Genomic DNA, 13866 nt, shown 5'->3' with positions numbered 1-13866 from the left:
GCCACAAATGCACGACTGTGGGAAAGCTAAGCATATGCCAGTGTTATATTTTATTTTAAAAATAGGACCAAAGAGGGATTGCCATCTTTCAAATTAAAAATAAAACAGCTAAAGCACAGGCTAAGAAGAAGTGCAGACTGCTCTGTGGTCAAAATTATGTCATTTTCCAAAACTTCCCCTGAGATCTGGCTCTTCACAGGGGATGGGGGGGTGGGTGGGTACTGCAAGCTCTTTAGTAATTCCTAGTGGAGAAAGAGTCCCTTAGTTGTGTTCTATGTGGCTTCAGAGGGAAGAATCTGGAAGAATGGGGGGAAGTTATATCAATTCCCTAGATATTTTGTATATCAGACTTCATCAGAGAATGATGATTTTGGTCAGCATTGTTCATTTCCCTCCTAATTTTTAAGCTGTACTGATCTAGTTTGTAGAAAAACATTTGAATTCCATGTAATCAAAGGTGTTCAAAAAGAGTTTTTCTTCTATGATCCTCTTTGTCCCTTGTTGGGTCAAGAAATCTTCCCTTATTGTGAAAAGTTGTGAGAAGTAGTTCTTTAGGATAGCAAGCTAATTTCTGCCCCATCACTTTTGAGTTTTCCCAGAAGTTTTGGTCCTTACCCCAGAAGATATACATTCCTTTGGTTTATCAAATGCCATGCCTGTGTTCAACTGCATTTAAATTTGAAAACAATTATTGTATCTTTGCTGCCCCTTACCTTCACAGTACAACGTCCACTTTAATAATGGTCCAAGTTCATACTCTAGTGATTAGATGTTGTAAAAAATATTTAGTCCATCAGAAAAGATTTGAAAAGAAAAGAAAAATAGTGACATACATAACATATGCACCTACAATGTCCAAATTTAACTTAATCATCAAAAACCCTGTGGTTAGTCAGGGCGACCAGGAGTTACAGTTATTTGTTGTGACCAGAGCCATAAAACATAACATTAATCCGTTCTAAGTTGCTTTGTTTAAGCTGTCAATGAATATGCAAAATGGCAGCATGGAAAGGAGGCTCAAGAACTATTTGGCTCCTTCACATAAATTACAAAGGAGAATTTGTACCCTTGTGCTTCATAATGGAGCGCAACAACAATCCTCCACACCCACAGGATACACTAAGGACTACTGCCATGGTGGCCCTCTGATTTAAATGAAGCCAGCTGTCTATGTCAACAGCTTGCTTTTGGTTAGGTGCAGCTGCAGGGAATATCTAGCTCAACACTCTAACTTCTTCCTTACCTCCTCCAAAGAACTACTCTCCAAATGTTCCAATCAGCCGAGGGCACTATTGGACTCCTAAATGACTTGGGGGCATAGAAGAAATCACATGGGTCAAAATTTGAGAGAAATAGGCAAATGATTTGGATGAGCTCTGGGGTTATTTTCCTAGGATGATAATCCGACTTTAAGTGTTTTCATTCGGCCAAAGGATGCTAAGCATGACTCCCACTTTTCCAAATGGGAGACAGCAGTAAGGAGGAATCTATCAGTGTAATCTCAGTATATACACATCACCCACCCTCATCACACAACAGTTAAGAGGGAATAAACAGAGTGGGGAAATGGAGCAGATGACTGGGGAGGGGGGGGGGGGAAGAAAGAGACAGACAGACTGACAGAATGCGTGTATATGCAGTGACCACCCCACTCTGCTTCTCCTCTCTTTCCAATTACTCTCATGTGATCAGAGTTTAGGTTCCTTATCTTTTTGTCTATAATTCTCATTTCAAAACACCACACCCTGGAATCCAGGCACAATAGGGTCTGTAGCTGTTGTGTGACAAGGGTGGGTGGTGTGGGTACACTCTCCGAAGGGGGGAAAAAATGCTGGTTTTCCCTCTTCTCATATTTAGGTCATAGTTACATATAATCATTTGCCATGGTTTTGTAGGCATACAGGCATTCCCCCCCCCCCCCCCCCCCATTCTGATTAATTGTATAAAACGAGATGCTCCAATAAAGCAGTCATCAAAGGGTCCCATACAACCAAGAGTTTATGGGGAAATCCTGGAACAATGCTGAACAACTCCAAAATATGGAATCTTTGGAACTGCAAAACCAAGGTTTTCAGTAGAATCTTATTTTTAGAGGCATTAGAATAGTAAGAAGTACTAAGCAATTAGTGTATATTTCTGTTTAGATCCCAGTCAGAAAAACTTTAGTTTGCAGATAGTTTCAAGTCTTTTACTCCCTTGGCGCTTGTTTTCAGAGACTGCTAGCAAGATACCAAACAAGCCATTGGCTCTTTAAACAGCCTTAATGCAATAGAGAGGAATCAACAAAGGCACAAGACTACCAGGAGGATGGTTTCTGGTTCTGTCCTCTCTCACTTGGTGATCTAACCTGTGCTTAGAGATGCAGTCTGGATCAAGATGATTCTCAAATCTAGTTACAACCCCAGGCTTTCTCTAGACCTCATCTCCTATCTCCAGCTGCAAAATGGACACGTCGAACCAGATAACCCAGAAAACAAGCTCAACATGTGCCAAATCATTTGCTTCCAAGTCTTCCCCCTTCCTAACCTCACTATTACTGTTAAACACACCACTACTTCCCCAATCAATCTGACTCAGCTATATATTATCCTTGACTCTTCACTCACATGCTCTCTCTAGCATCGCTGTTCACATCCAATCAGTTGCCAAGTCCTGTTGGTGCTACCTTTGTGATTTCCCAGTGCCCCTTTCTGCCATCCAAGGCTGTATGGAGGTCCCGACCATCTCATGCCTGGACTACCAAATAACTTGACGGCTGGTCAGCTTTCCATGGATCTCTCCCCACATTATAACATCTTCCACTCAGCTGCCAAAGGGATCTTCCTAAAGTGCAGCTCAAAAAACTCCAGGGGCTCCTTATTGCCTCCAAGATGAACTATAAAATCTTGTTTGGCTTTGAAAGCCCCTCATAACCTGGCTCCTTCATACCATCCCATTTTTCTTATACCTCACTACCCTCCACACAGTCTTGCATTCAATGACACCTGGCTTCTTTGCTGTTCTCTTCCAACAAGACACTTCATCTCCTGACTCCTGGCATTTGCACTGGCGCTCCCTCTCTCTGCCACCACTCTCCACACTTCATTCCTGGAATTGTCTCCCTCCTGGTCTTTACCTCCTAGCTGCCCTGGCTTCCTTCAAGTCTCAGCTAAAATTCCACTTTCTGCAAGAAGCTTTCCCAATCCCACTTAATGCTCATGCCATCCCTCTGAGACTGAACCCAATTTATTTTCTATCTGTTCTGTTTGTACTTAGTTGTTGGCATGCTGTCTCTCCCATTAGACCACAAGCTCCTCAAGAGGAAGGATTGCTTTTACTTTGCTATATATCCCTAGCATTAAGCATAGTTCCTGGCACATAGACAGCACTTAATAAATGCTTTTTGAGGGGTAGGTAGGTGATAAAGTAGATAGAATGCTGGGCTTGGGGTCTGAAAGACTTGAGTTTAAATACTGTTTCAACAACTTACTAGTTATGTGACCCTGGGCAAGTCACTTAACCCTGTTTGCCTAAAAAAAAAAAAAGAAGCCTTTGTGTGTGTGTGTGTGTGTGTGTGTGTGTGTGTGTGTGTGTGTGTGTTAAACCTTTACCTTCTGTCTTTGAATTGATACTAGGCATTGGTTCAAAGGCAGAAGAGTGTTAAGTAGGCAAATGGAGTTAAGTGACTTGCCCAAGGTCACATAGCCAGGAAGGGTTTGAGGCCACATTTGAACCCAAGTCATCCCCACTACTTAGTATTGATTCTAAGACAGAAGGTACAAGTTTAAAAAAAAGAAAAGAAAAGGATGTAATGTGCTGGAAAAAGAAGGGATGAGATCAAGCACTTATGGAGAATGGCTGGTCTTGAAAAGGAAGGGCCATCTTTCTGTATGGGTCTGGAGAAATGAGTCAGTGGGAGATGATATCAAGGTGTTTTAAGATGAAAAGAACTGGAAACAAGAGTGCTCCTATGAAATATCCTCATTCCCCCCACCCCCAATTAGATGAAGAGGCAAATGAATGAGACAATGAGAAGTATGTGGGTTAAGAACGCAAGAGAAGGTTTGGAATAGCTTCGGTGGGAAATGATTTGGCAATCAATCAGGGAGAAAGAAAAGGCCTGCTTTACTGTCACAAGGGCCCTGTTGAAGCACGGGACTGGGGCAATGACAACCATTACTGACCACTCTGTTATTCCTCTTTATTATTTCAAATTACATTAAATCAGTTTCTGTGTCTATGTCGTTCCCAACATAGCATGAGTTCCTTGAGGGCTGGGTCTATCTTGTTTATGTCGTGTATCCCCACTGTATTGCATGTGGTATACACTTAATTAATGTGTGTTAAATGGAATTGAATTTTTGTTAGATGGAAAGTCTGACAGAGAACTGGATTTGGAGTCTAGAAGACCTGAATTTGAATTCTAGTTCAGATACTTATTAGCTGTATGACCCTGTGCAATTCACTTATCCTCTCAGCTTCAGTTTCCTCATCTATAAAGTGGGAATAATAATGTCACAACTCACAGGGCTGTTATGAGGATCAAACAAGTTGATTGTGTCAAGCTCTTTGTGAACGGTAGTGTATTCATCATCATCATCACCATCATCAATGGTCCATAGTTTTTGGCTATGCTCAGCCCGCTTCCCCTTCCCCTGACAGACTGAGACTGCTGTTCTCTATCTCTCCTGTGGTTATCAGGAATTGACAGTGGGGAAGAAGACATCCTAACAGTCTCAATGATGATGCAAGTAACGGGTCTCTCTTACAGATAGGAATTTGTGGTTAGGGTTTCTTGTAAGGTTTCTGACGCCAGTTTTCCAGATAATGAGGTATAGCTCTGTGTTCTTGCAATGATATTTAGGGGAATTTTTGGGTTTTTCTCTTTAGAGCAGGGGTTCTCAACCTTTCTAATGCCGTGACCCCACAATGCAGTTCCTCATGTTGCGGTGACCCCAAACCAAAAAATGATTTTGGTGGCTACTTCAAAACTGTCATTTTGCTACAGTTATGCTTCAGAATACAAATACCTGATATGCATTATGTATTCTGATTGCTACACATTGAGAGGTTGAGAACCGCTGCTTTAGGAGATAGTGGGTTCAAATCTTACATCTGATACGATCTTGTGAGTCACATTATACTTGTCTGGACCTGAGCTTCCTCATCGTTAAGGTGGGGGAGCTGGATTCCATTATCTCTAAGGGCCTTTCTAGGTCTAAATTCTATGATTCAAAATAAAGACCAATTATATCTGTCGTTGACACAAGACTATTTTTGCAGGCACAATCCAATTATACCTAAAAGGCTATCAGCGATTCAAGAAATTCTGGTTATCCAGGGGACAGCTGGAAGGTAAGTTATATATCCACAGTAATATCGCTAAAACATGTCCTTGGAGGGAAATAATTTTATTTCTCTATAGATTATTCATGTTAGAGACAGTATCTTCTGACATTTTCTTCTTTTATACAGAATATAAAAATGACACCAAAAGTCCACAGCGAAATGGGAATATCATGCCATATGGGAAACAGCTTTGTCATTGCTGTGGCAACTAATCATAACACCAGAGAGATTTACATGACCCAAAACATAAAACCCACACACAAGTCAAAAAGGACACTGAAAACGTACCTTCATCTAAAAAGTAATGAACATTAAATGTGGTTTGGAATGTTTTGCTCACTGAGATGACATTTCACAAGAGATTTTAGTTTTTCATTCCAAATTTCAAAATCTAATTCCTCAGAAAAGCACTCCCTCACCAACCATCTTGGTTACAACTTTATCTAACATATTGTTTTGTACCTCTGTAGGGCAACTATGTAATATAGTAAACGGCAAAAAATTATTAAGTCTCTATTATGTGCCAGGCATTGTGCAAAGCATTTGTGATAGAAAGAGAAAGGAGAAAAAGACAAAAACCAGTCCCATTCTCAAGGAGCTCAGAGTCTAATAAGAGAGAAAAAATCCAAACAACTATATACAATCAAACTATATATAATATAAATATGAATAAGCAAAGGATGAGGGCACTAGAATGAAGGGTGATCAGGTGGCATTTGGATTTCAGAGATTTCAATTGGCATTTGAAGCCAGGATAGCCAGAAGGTAAAACATTCCAGGAATAGGGTCAGCTAGAGAAAATGTTTGGAGTCAGGAGATGGTATTTCTGTCTCTCTCTTTCTCTCTCCCCTCTCCATGTTTATTTGCTATGACCTTCAGAAAAATATTCAGGATACAATTAAATATAATTGAAGCTTGGAGGAAAAATATTCTACACAAGAAATGAACAACAATGTTAATCCTAACCCTTCTGAATTAGTTTGCATTTGATAACTCCCCATCCTGAGTATCCCATTTACTTTAGGATGACGCGCACACTCATTAGCCTAGTATTCAAGATTGTCTTCAGTGTAAGCCCAACTTACATTTTAGGTCTTATTTCTAATTAGGGCTCTGAATGAAGTTTCTGATTTCACCAAAGAGTTCTACTTACATCCACTCACACACATTCTTACACCCTTGAGGCTCTCTCTTCCTTCTCTCCAAGCATGTTTCTGTCCATATCCAAAATTCCAAGGTTACTACTACCTCTGATAGAGTGTCTTTTTCTTTCATTCTTTTTTTTTTAATTAAACTGTTACCTTGTCTTAGAATCAATACTGTGTATTGGTCCTAAGGCAGAAGAGCAGTAAGGGCTAGGCAATGGATGTTAAGTGATCTGCCCAGGGTCACACAGTGTCTGAGGCCAGATTTGAACCTAGGACCTCCTGTCTCTATGCCTAGTTCTCAATCCATTGAGCCAACTGGCTGTCCTGGTGTGCATTTTTAAAAGCATCACAGGATCAAAGAGTACATAGCAGAGAGGGGTAGGGATAGGGTGGGAGGTGTAAGAAGGATGCAAAGGTTGGATGAGGCAGGTTATAAAAGGCTCCGAATACAAACCAGAGGATTTTCTATTTGATCCTAGAGGTGACAGGGAGCACATGAAGTGTACCGAGTAGGCTGTGTGTGATATGGTCAACTCTGTGTTTTAGGAAGATCATCAGTTTGACAGGTGAGTGGAGTGAGTGGCAGACCAAGCAGTACATTATTCCAGTGGTCCAGGTGGGAGGTGATGAGGTATCAGGGTGATGGTGGTGTCAGACAAGAGAAGGGGGTATATTTGAAAGATGTCATGAAGGTAAAATTGATAGGCAAGCCTTGGCAACAGAATGGATATAGGAAAGGGGCAGGGGGGTGATGGGATGAGAGAGTGAGTGGTTGAGGATGACACTGAGGTTTTCTAGTGTGGAAGCCTAGGAAGATGGTGATGCCCTCAACAATTATATGGAAATTAAGAAGAAGAAGAGAGGGCTTGGGAGGAAACATAACTGAGTTGGGTTTTGGACCTGTTGCATTAAAAATATGTATAGGATTTCCAGTTTGAAGGCAGTTGGAGATTTGAGATTGGAAGCTGATGGAGAGGTAAGAGCTAAATATGTAATGCTGGGGCAGCTGAGTGGCTCAATGGTTTTGGAGCCTGGCTCAGAGATAGGAGATTCTGGGTTCAATTCTGTCGTCAGACACTTTTTAGTTGTGTGATCCTGAGCAAGTCACTTAACCCCCATTGTCTACTCCTTACCGCTCTTCTGTCTTTGAACCAATACACAGTATTGATTTTAAGATGGAAGGTAAGGGCTTATGGAAAAAAAAAAACATTTAAATGAATTGAAAAATTTAAAAAAGATGTAATTTTGAGAATCATTAAGATAGAGAAGATATTTGAATCAGTGGGAGCTGAAGAGATCACAAAGTGGAGATCACAAGGGGAGATGATGAAAGGAGTCAGTCAACTATGGCCCATGGTTAATGGGCATCAATTGGAAACAGACCCAGTAAAGAAGACTGAGGAGTGGTCAGGTAGGAGGAGAGCCAGGAAAGAGAAGTATCAAAAGCTTAGAGAACAGAGTATCAAGGAGAAGAGGATGACTGAAAATATCAAAGGCTACAGATGACACAATTTCTTGTGGCATCTTTGTGTCAATTTCTTGTGATAAAGATTGAGAAAAGGCCATTCATTCGATTTGCCATTTTAGAGATCCTTACTAGGGATCTTTGGTGAAAGCAGCTTCTGTTGAATGATAAGAGTGAAAGGAAGTGGAGAGAAGCACCTAATATATATGGCCTTTTCAAGATTAGCCACCAAAGGGAGAGGAGATGGATGGATGGGACAAGTGGTCTTTTTTTGTTTTTTTGAGGATGTAGGAGATATGCACTAGAAAGGAAAAAATAAGATAAATGAGAGAGTGAGGATGATAAAAAAGATAATCTTTTGGAGAAGACACATCGTGTGCATATTAGAGGGGTTTGTCTGGGCATAGAGAAGGCCTCCTCATTATGGGAGAGAGGTGATGAAGAAGGATTTACTGGTAGAAGGCATCTGGGCAATGTGAGTTCTAGACAAATGGCCTCATTCCCCCCCCCCCCCCGCACCCCCCAATAAAGTATAAGGCAAGATGCTTAGTGGAGAGAGAGGGTGGGAGGAATGAGAGCCATGGGAGGTTTGAGGAAGGATGTAAAAGTTTGGAAGAGCTGCTGCATGATTGGGATGGTAAGATAATTAGGGAGCTTTAAAAGGATTGACTTAGAGAAGTAAGGGACCACATGAAACTTTTTAACTTAATGATACGGATATCTACCCTTTCCTTTCTACTAGATTGTGTGTGTGTACACAAACTCAGTAGCCTCTTTATTTAACAACAAAAAAACCCCCCTAACAATCCACTCTCTTCATCTATTTGCTTTTTTCAGATTACTGGCCTGATCTTTGATTATCTGTGGATAGATTGGGGAGAGATCTGGTAGTATTCTGAGTTTGATGCAATCAGAATAAGAGCAACTATGAAAGGACATCTGGGAGACTTTCCCATCAACATGGCATGACAGTGGCAAACTCATTTGCAGTATAATTCACATCAGAAAAGCACAGAATATAGATATACACGGTGTTCACTGTTTGTTAATTTTAAAACCTTAAACCTTTGACTTGTTAGAGGAAGACTACGCCTTAAAGGCTCTCCTCTGAAAAGGAATCTCCCTCACACAAATGCTTAGATTATACGATTCTCTGTTCCACACAACTACTGAGATAACTGTTTAATGACCAGTCTCAGATGAGGCAGGAACTAGAGAGTGATGTCCATACCTAAGGCTTTTAAACTAACAAATGAAGTTGCACATTGCTTTCTATGTCCAAGACTAGCTTTTATAACCAGACATTTGTCTTTATAAGGGAAATGTTTGTTTTTCTAGAAATTTCTAGTGCTCATTTTTCTTTATTATCAATTCTACTCCCTCTCCTACACCCTCAAGTTTTAATATATGCTTTGGTTGGTTGTCTTATTAATACTTAAGTATCCAGGTGAAACAATTAAGGGCAAATTACCATAATGCATCCCTATTACATATGCAGCTAAGTGGCATAGTAGCTAGAGTTCAGATATAACTTAGACACTTACCAGCTCTGTGACCCTGGGCAAGTCATATAACCCTGTTTGCTTAAGTCTCCTTATTTGAAAAATGATCTGGAGAAGGAAATGGCAAACTACTCTAGCATTTTTGCCAAGAAAACCCCAAATGGGGCCATAAAGAGTCAGACATGACTGAAATGACTTAACAACAACAAATCCCTATTAAATAGGGATTGTAGAAATAGTATTATCTCAAAATTACGGCAAAAGGCAGAGATAAGGACAACGAAAGATCCCAGAACTCTAAGCTAAGAGAAGGAAAATAACAGAGTTATTTGGGAAAGAAGAGAGAGTACTCCACCTTACTTCCATTGTACCTTGACTGCCACAAGGAGGCCCTTTCAAGTTTGCTATACATAGCTTAAAAAAAAAAAAGCTCACCATATAGCATAACAATATACAAAACAAAAACATATTCATTGCAGGTAAACAGACAAAAGCTGAGAGAAAAAAAAATTGAAACACAGAGCACCTTTATCCCTCTCCAGAATCTGAAGCTGAGAGGGATCCTTTGGTAGATTTAAAACTGAGCTGTGCAAGAACAAAACATTTACCCTATTTCACCCTCGTTAGCTGAGCCATCTACACCCTCCCTCAAAAACCCAAATATATACAACTAATTTTATTTTCTACTAAGGCAATTGTTGATTAATGAATCATCCTTCCTGTAATTTTTTTTTTATAGCCTTAGTTTGGCTAGATTCCCTGGCATTCCTGTCGAGGTATGTAATGGAAATTTTGACCTTACACTCTTTGCTTTTTGTAACATCACAAAACACTGATATAACAGAGCTGCAAAAAGTAGCTTGGGGAACGAAGCAATGCACGGAAAAGCTCAGTGTGGAAAGGAACAAAGACACACTAAATCATCTGGAAAGTAAATATTTAGCTCCATGACATGACCTTGCATTCATCGTCTATAGCAACTCATTTGTTACAACTTGGGACGTCAGAGTTTTTCAAAAGCAGTTGTAAACTGGCCATAAAAAGTCGCTTTCAAATTTAACTTGGCACATATACCACTTCTTGGACCCCATAACGGGTTCCAAAATGGTGACTTAGGGTGCGGCAGATAGAAGAAAGGTGTTGTACAATGATTTTCCTTTTAGTTATATCCGAGTTGAAATAAGCCTGGCAAACACTGCTATGATCACATCGAACAGTCTAGGGAAAATGTAAAAGGTTATATATGGTCAACTCTGGCAATTTTGAGTCTTCCCTCAAACACTTTTGATCACTATTTTGCAGTATTCTGCAAAACACAGATCAACATAGTTTTAAACTAATTTTTATAGTAGGATACAGAAAATGGGTTATAGACAGTTTCTTCTTTCTGGTGATGATAATGCTCCCACTCTGATAACAAAGGAATCGTTTCTTCAAGATATATAATCCATACTCAAGGGAGAGGTGATATTCAGCCAGACCCTGACTCAAATTTTCTTTCCCTGAGGCGTAATGTTCCTACAAAGAATGCCAAATACTTTGGCATTTATCCTACTAGGTTCTGATTGTAATTTCCTCCAAACTGCCACAGCCTTTAGACATAGGTGTTGTTCAGTTCTGCAGTAGAGATCTGTCCCCGATGCTCTAAGAAGAAAATGTGGAATCTGCATGCCTAGCTTGGCTCAGATGGGGCTTGGTTGTCAGAACCTATAAGGGTCTAGTCGAACCCTATTTCCTGATAAATGGAATTGTTGTTGTTTGTCCTTCATTTTTGAAGAGGACTGGTAATATCACAGGATGATGTCTTGACTTGCAAATGAAGTGGATTGGAGTGAGGCAGAGTTGCACAAGTCATTGGCCTCACTCTCTCTTCCACAGACACTGAAGTCCAGTGGCACACTGGACACACAAGTCAAAGAGCCTGTCAATGCTTTGGGATGCAGTGGATGACCTTGGCTTTTTTGATGTCTAACCAAGCTTTAAGACCTCCAGAGCTCCTGCGTTAGCTGCCTTCATGGCCTTTGGAACACATTGTTCTCATCCTTCTCTTTTGCCTGGGGAAGTCTTCACACCCTTCAGAAAGACACCCCCCCTAACTCACTAAATGATAAACTGAGCCTGTCTGCCAAGACGGTACAGCAGAGTGTGGTCACAGTGCACACTCCAGCTTCCTGGAGCCACAGGTGAGACCCGGGTGGCAAGGTGTACACCAAAGAAAGAAAGGGACCTGGCAAGCCTCACACCAAGGGTACTAGTCTTCCTCCAACACCCACACACCAGAATATGGAATAAATATGTAGTGCAGGAACAAGACAGCACAGATACAGAGAAGACTACACTAATATCAAGCTTTAAGAGAAATGTACACAGATGTTTCTTGCTATAATCTAAGTTGCTTCCCCAGCCTCTGTCACATCTTTGCTCTTCCTTATTAAAATACCAATGTTATTAACTAGAACCATATATAGAAGACTCTGGGGGAGAGTGCTTTAATATATCATTTATGAGTCTACTGAGAAGCAGACTTTATTAGAATAATAGTAAGAAAAAAATCCAGAAAGAAACCTAAAGTGGGGTGGCTAAATTTGAAAATAATGGGATATGTTTTGGAAATGTTGGGGAAAAAAAGGCAATAAATAATAGCTTCTTTGTTCCTTGATGATATCAGATTGTTAATTATTCACTGAAAGACTGGGTCTTAAGGTCTTATCTCTACACGAGAGTTGACAGGTGTGTGTGGAAGGGGCGGGTAAGAGGAGGCAATATTCCATTCATTTTGCCTCCAGTTCCACCTGCAGGTCTGTAAAATACAGGTGGCGGTATTATAGAAGTTGTTAACTATAAAAAGGACTATTGAAAAATGACTAACAGCTATTTAATATCTTGTTTGAAGGTAAGCGCAATAGTTTTGAGTAAAGATTTATTCTGGGATGTATCAAAATGTCTCAAGACATTGAGGAAATTCTTCTGGGTACTACTTGTTTCAATGCAGAGCCTTTGAGAATTTTGCCTCTGAAAAGTAGAATGAATGTATCAAGCTTCAAACAAACTCTGTCATTTAAATTCCGATCAACAATTAAGCTTATTTTTTTATTTTCTTGGACCTTCTGATTCAAAGCTGGAGTTATGCTTTTGAGCTTTCTGTTCATAGCTAGGGCCTACTAGAGTGGATCTTTGTGTATTTAAAAGAAGAAGAATTTTTAAGTAGTTGATCTGGTATTGGAGATCATCTTAATGACTGAACTGAACTGATTAAATTAGATAAAAGAAGGAAACTAAGTCCTCCTTGTAGAAACTGGCCATTAATAAATCAAGACACACTTATTACTACTCTATCTAGGCACCATGTTAGGATGTGGGGATACAAAGAGAAAAATTGAATATTCCTTGCCCTCAAAGAGTTTATTGTCTGTAGGGGAAAGATGTTAAACATAAGTAAATGCAAAGTAATTTAGGAGCAGTAAACATAGTATATATAGCTGTGGACATCACGAAAGGTCTCCTGTAGGATGTGGCTAAGGCATAAATGGGACAACGATGCAAACATAGCAATCTGGGACTTTATAAAGACATGACTACTAACAAAAGACTGTGATGCTTACAAGGACACAAAAGGAAAATTTAATTACCCTTTGACTGTGTCAAGGAACACAACAGCAAAATCTATGGAGAAGAAGCAAGGCTGATGAGTTGGATTGAAAGGAGGAGTTGTTGGAATGGTTCTCAGATGAGTCTGTACTAGTAGTCTGGAAAGACAGTGAGAATTCTGGAAGGAATCCAAAAGCTGGGTAAAGGATAGTTTGTGAATGACTGGCAAGCTACTCTACGTTTTAGGAGTTACTACAGCAAAACAGTTTTACAAGAAGAGAATGGTCAGGTGGGTTTTTATTTTATACATGAGATGTTCATTTTACCCCTCTGAAAATTGAACATAGCTCATCTTCAAATACAGTAGAAAACCTGTTGGACTTGGAATCTGAAAGGTCTGGGTTTGAAGTTTGCCTCAAGATACCAACACCTCTAGGAACTACGTCATGGAGAGGTGGTGAGGATGAAATAGGTGAAATGTATGTAAAGTGCTTTATAACCCTCATGGGCAGCAAAATGGAATAGTGGATACAACCCTGAGCTTGGAATCAGGAAGACTCATCTTCATGAATTCAAATGCAGACTGGGCAAGTCACTTCATCCCATTTGCCTTCCTTTCCTTATCTGTAAAGTGAGCTGGAGAAGGAAATGGCAAATCACTCCTCTATCTTTGTCAAGAAGACCCCAAATAGGTCATGAAGAGCTGGACATGACTGAAGCAAGTGAACAACAACAATTGTAACCTTTAAAGCACTACATAGATATCAGCTATTATTGTTACTTAAGTGCTATACTTGTAAGATTAATGCAAGCAAGCAATATAAAGGTTATTTAA

At 40.0% G+C, this 13866-nt stretch overlaps 2 protein-coding genes across 7 annotated transcripts in view; one reads left to right on the top strand and one right to left on the bottom strand.

Moving 5' to 3' along the window:
* Window positions 1-13866, bottom strand: part of CMSS1 (cms1 ribosomal small subunit homolog) — a 430657-nt gene that overhangs the window by 136394 nt on the left and 280397 nt on the right. The gene's annotated exons all lie outside the window — the stretch shown is intronic.
* FILIP1L (filamin A interacting protein 1 like) overlaps window positions 1-13866 on the top strand; it is a 361936-nt gene that overhangs the window by 71396 nt on the left and 276674 nt on the right. For 5 of the 6 annotated variants that reach the window (XM_056793385.1, XM_056793380.1, XM_056793382.1 and 2 more), the window contains one exon: window positions 5263-5334. The exons of the other annotated variant lie outside the window; for it this stretch is intronic. The gene's annotated coding sequence lies outside the window, so the exon portion shown is untranslated. The remainder of the gene's footprint in view (window positions 1-5262; window positions 5335-13866) is intronic. 6 annotated transcript variants of the gene reach the window in all.

The sequence above is a fragment of the Monodelphis domestica genome, chromosome 4, assembly GCF_027887165.1.
Source record: "Monodelphis domestica isolate mMonDom1 chromosome 4, mMonDom1.pri, whole genome shotgun sequence".
Taxonomy (NCBI): domain Eukaryota; kingdom Metazoa; phylum Chordata; class Mammalia; order Didelphimorphia; family Didelphidae; genus Monodelphis; species Monodelphis domestica.
This window is presented reverse-complemented; position numbering and strand designations above follow the sequence as displayed.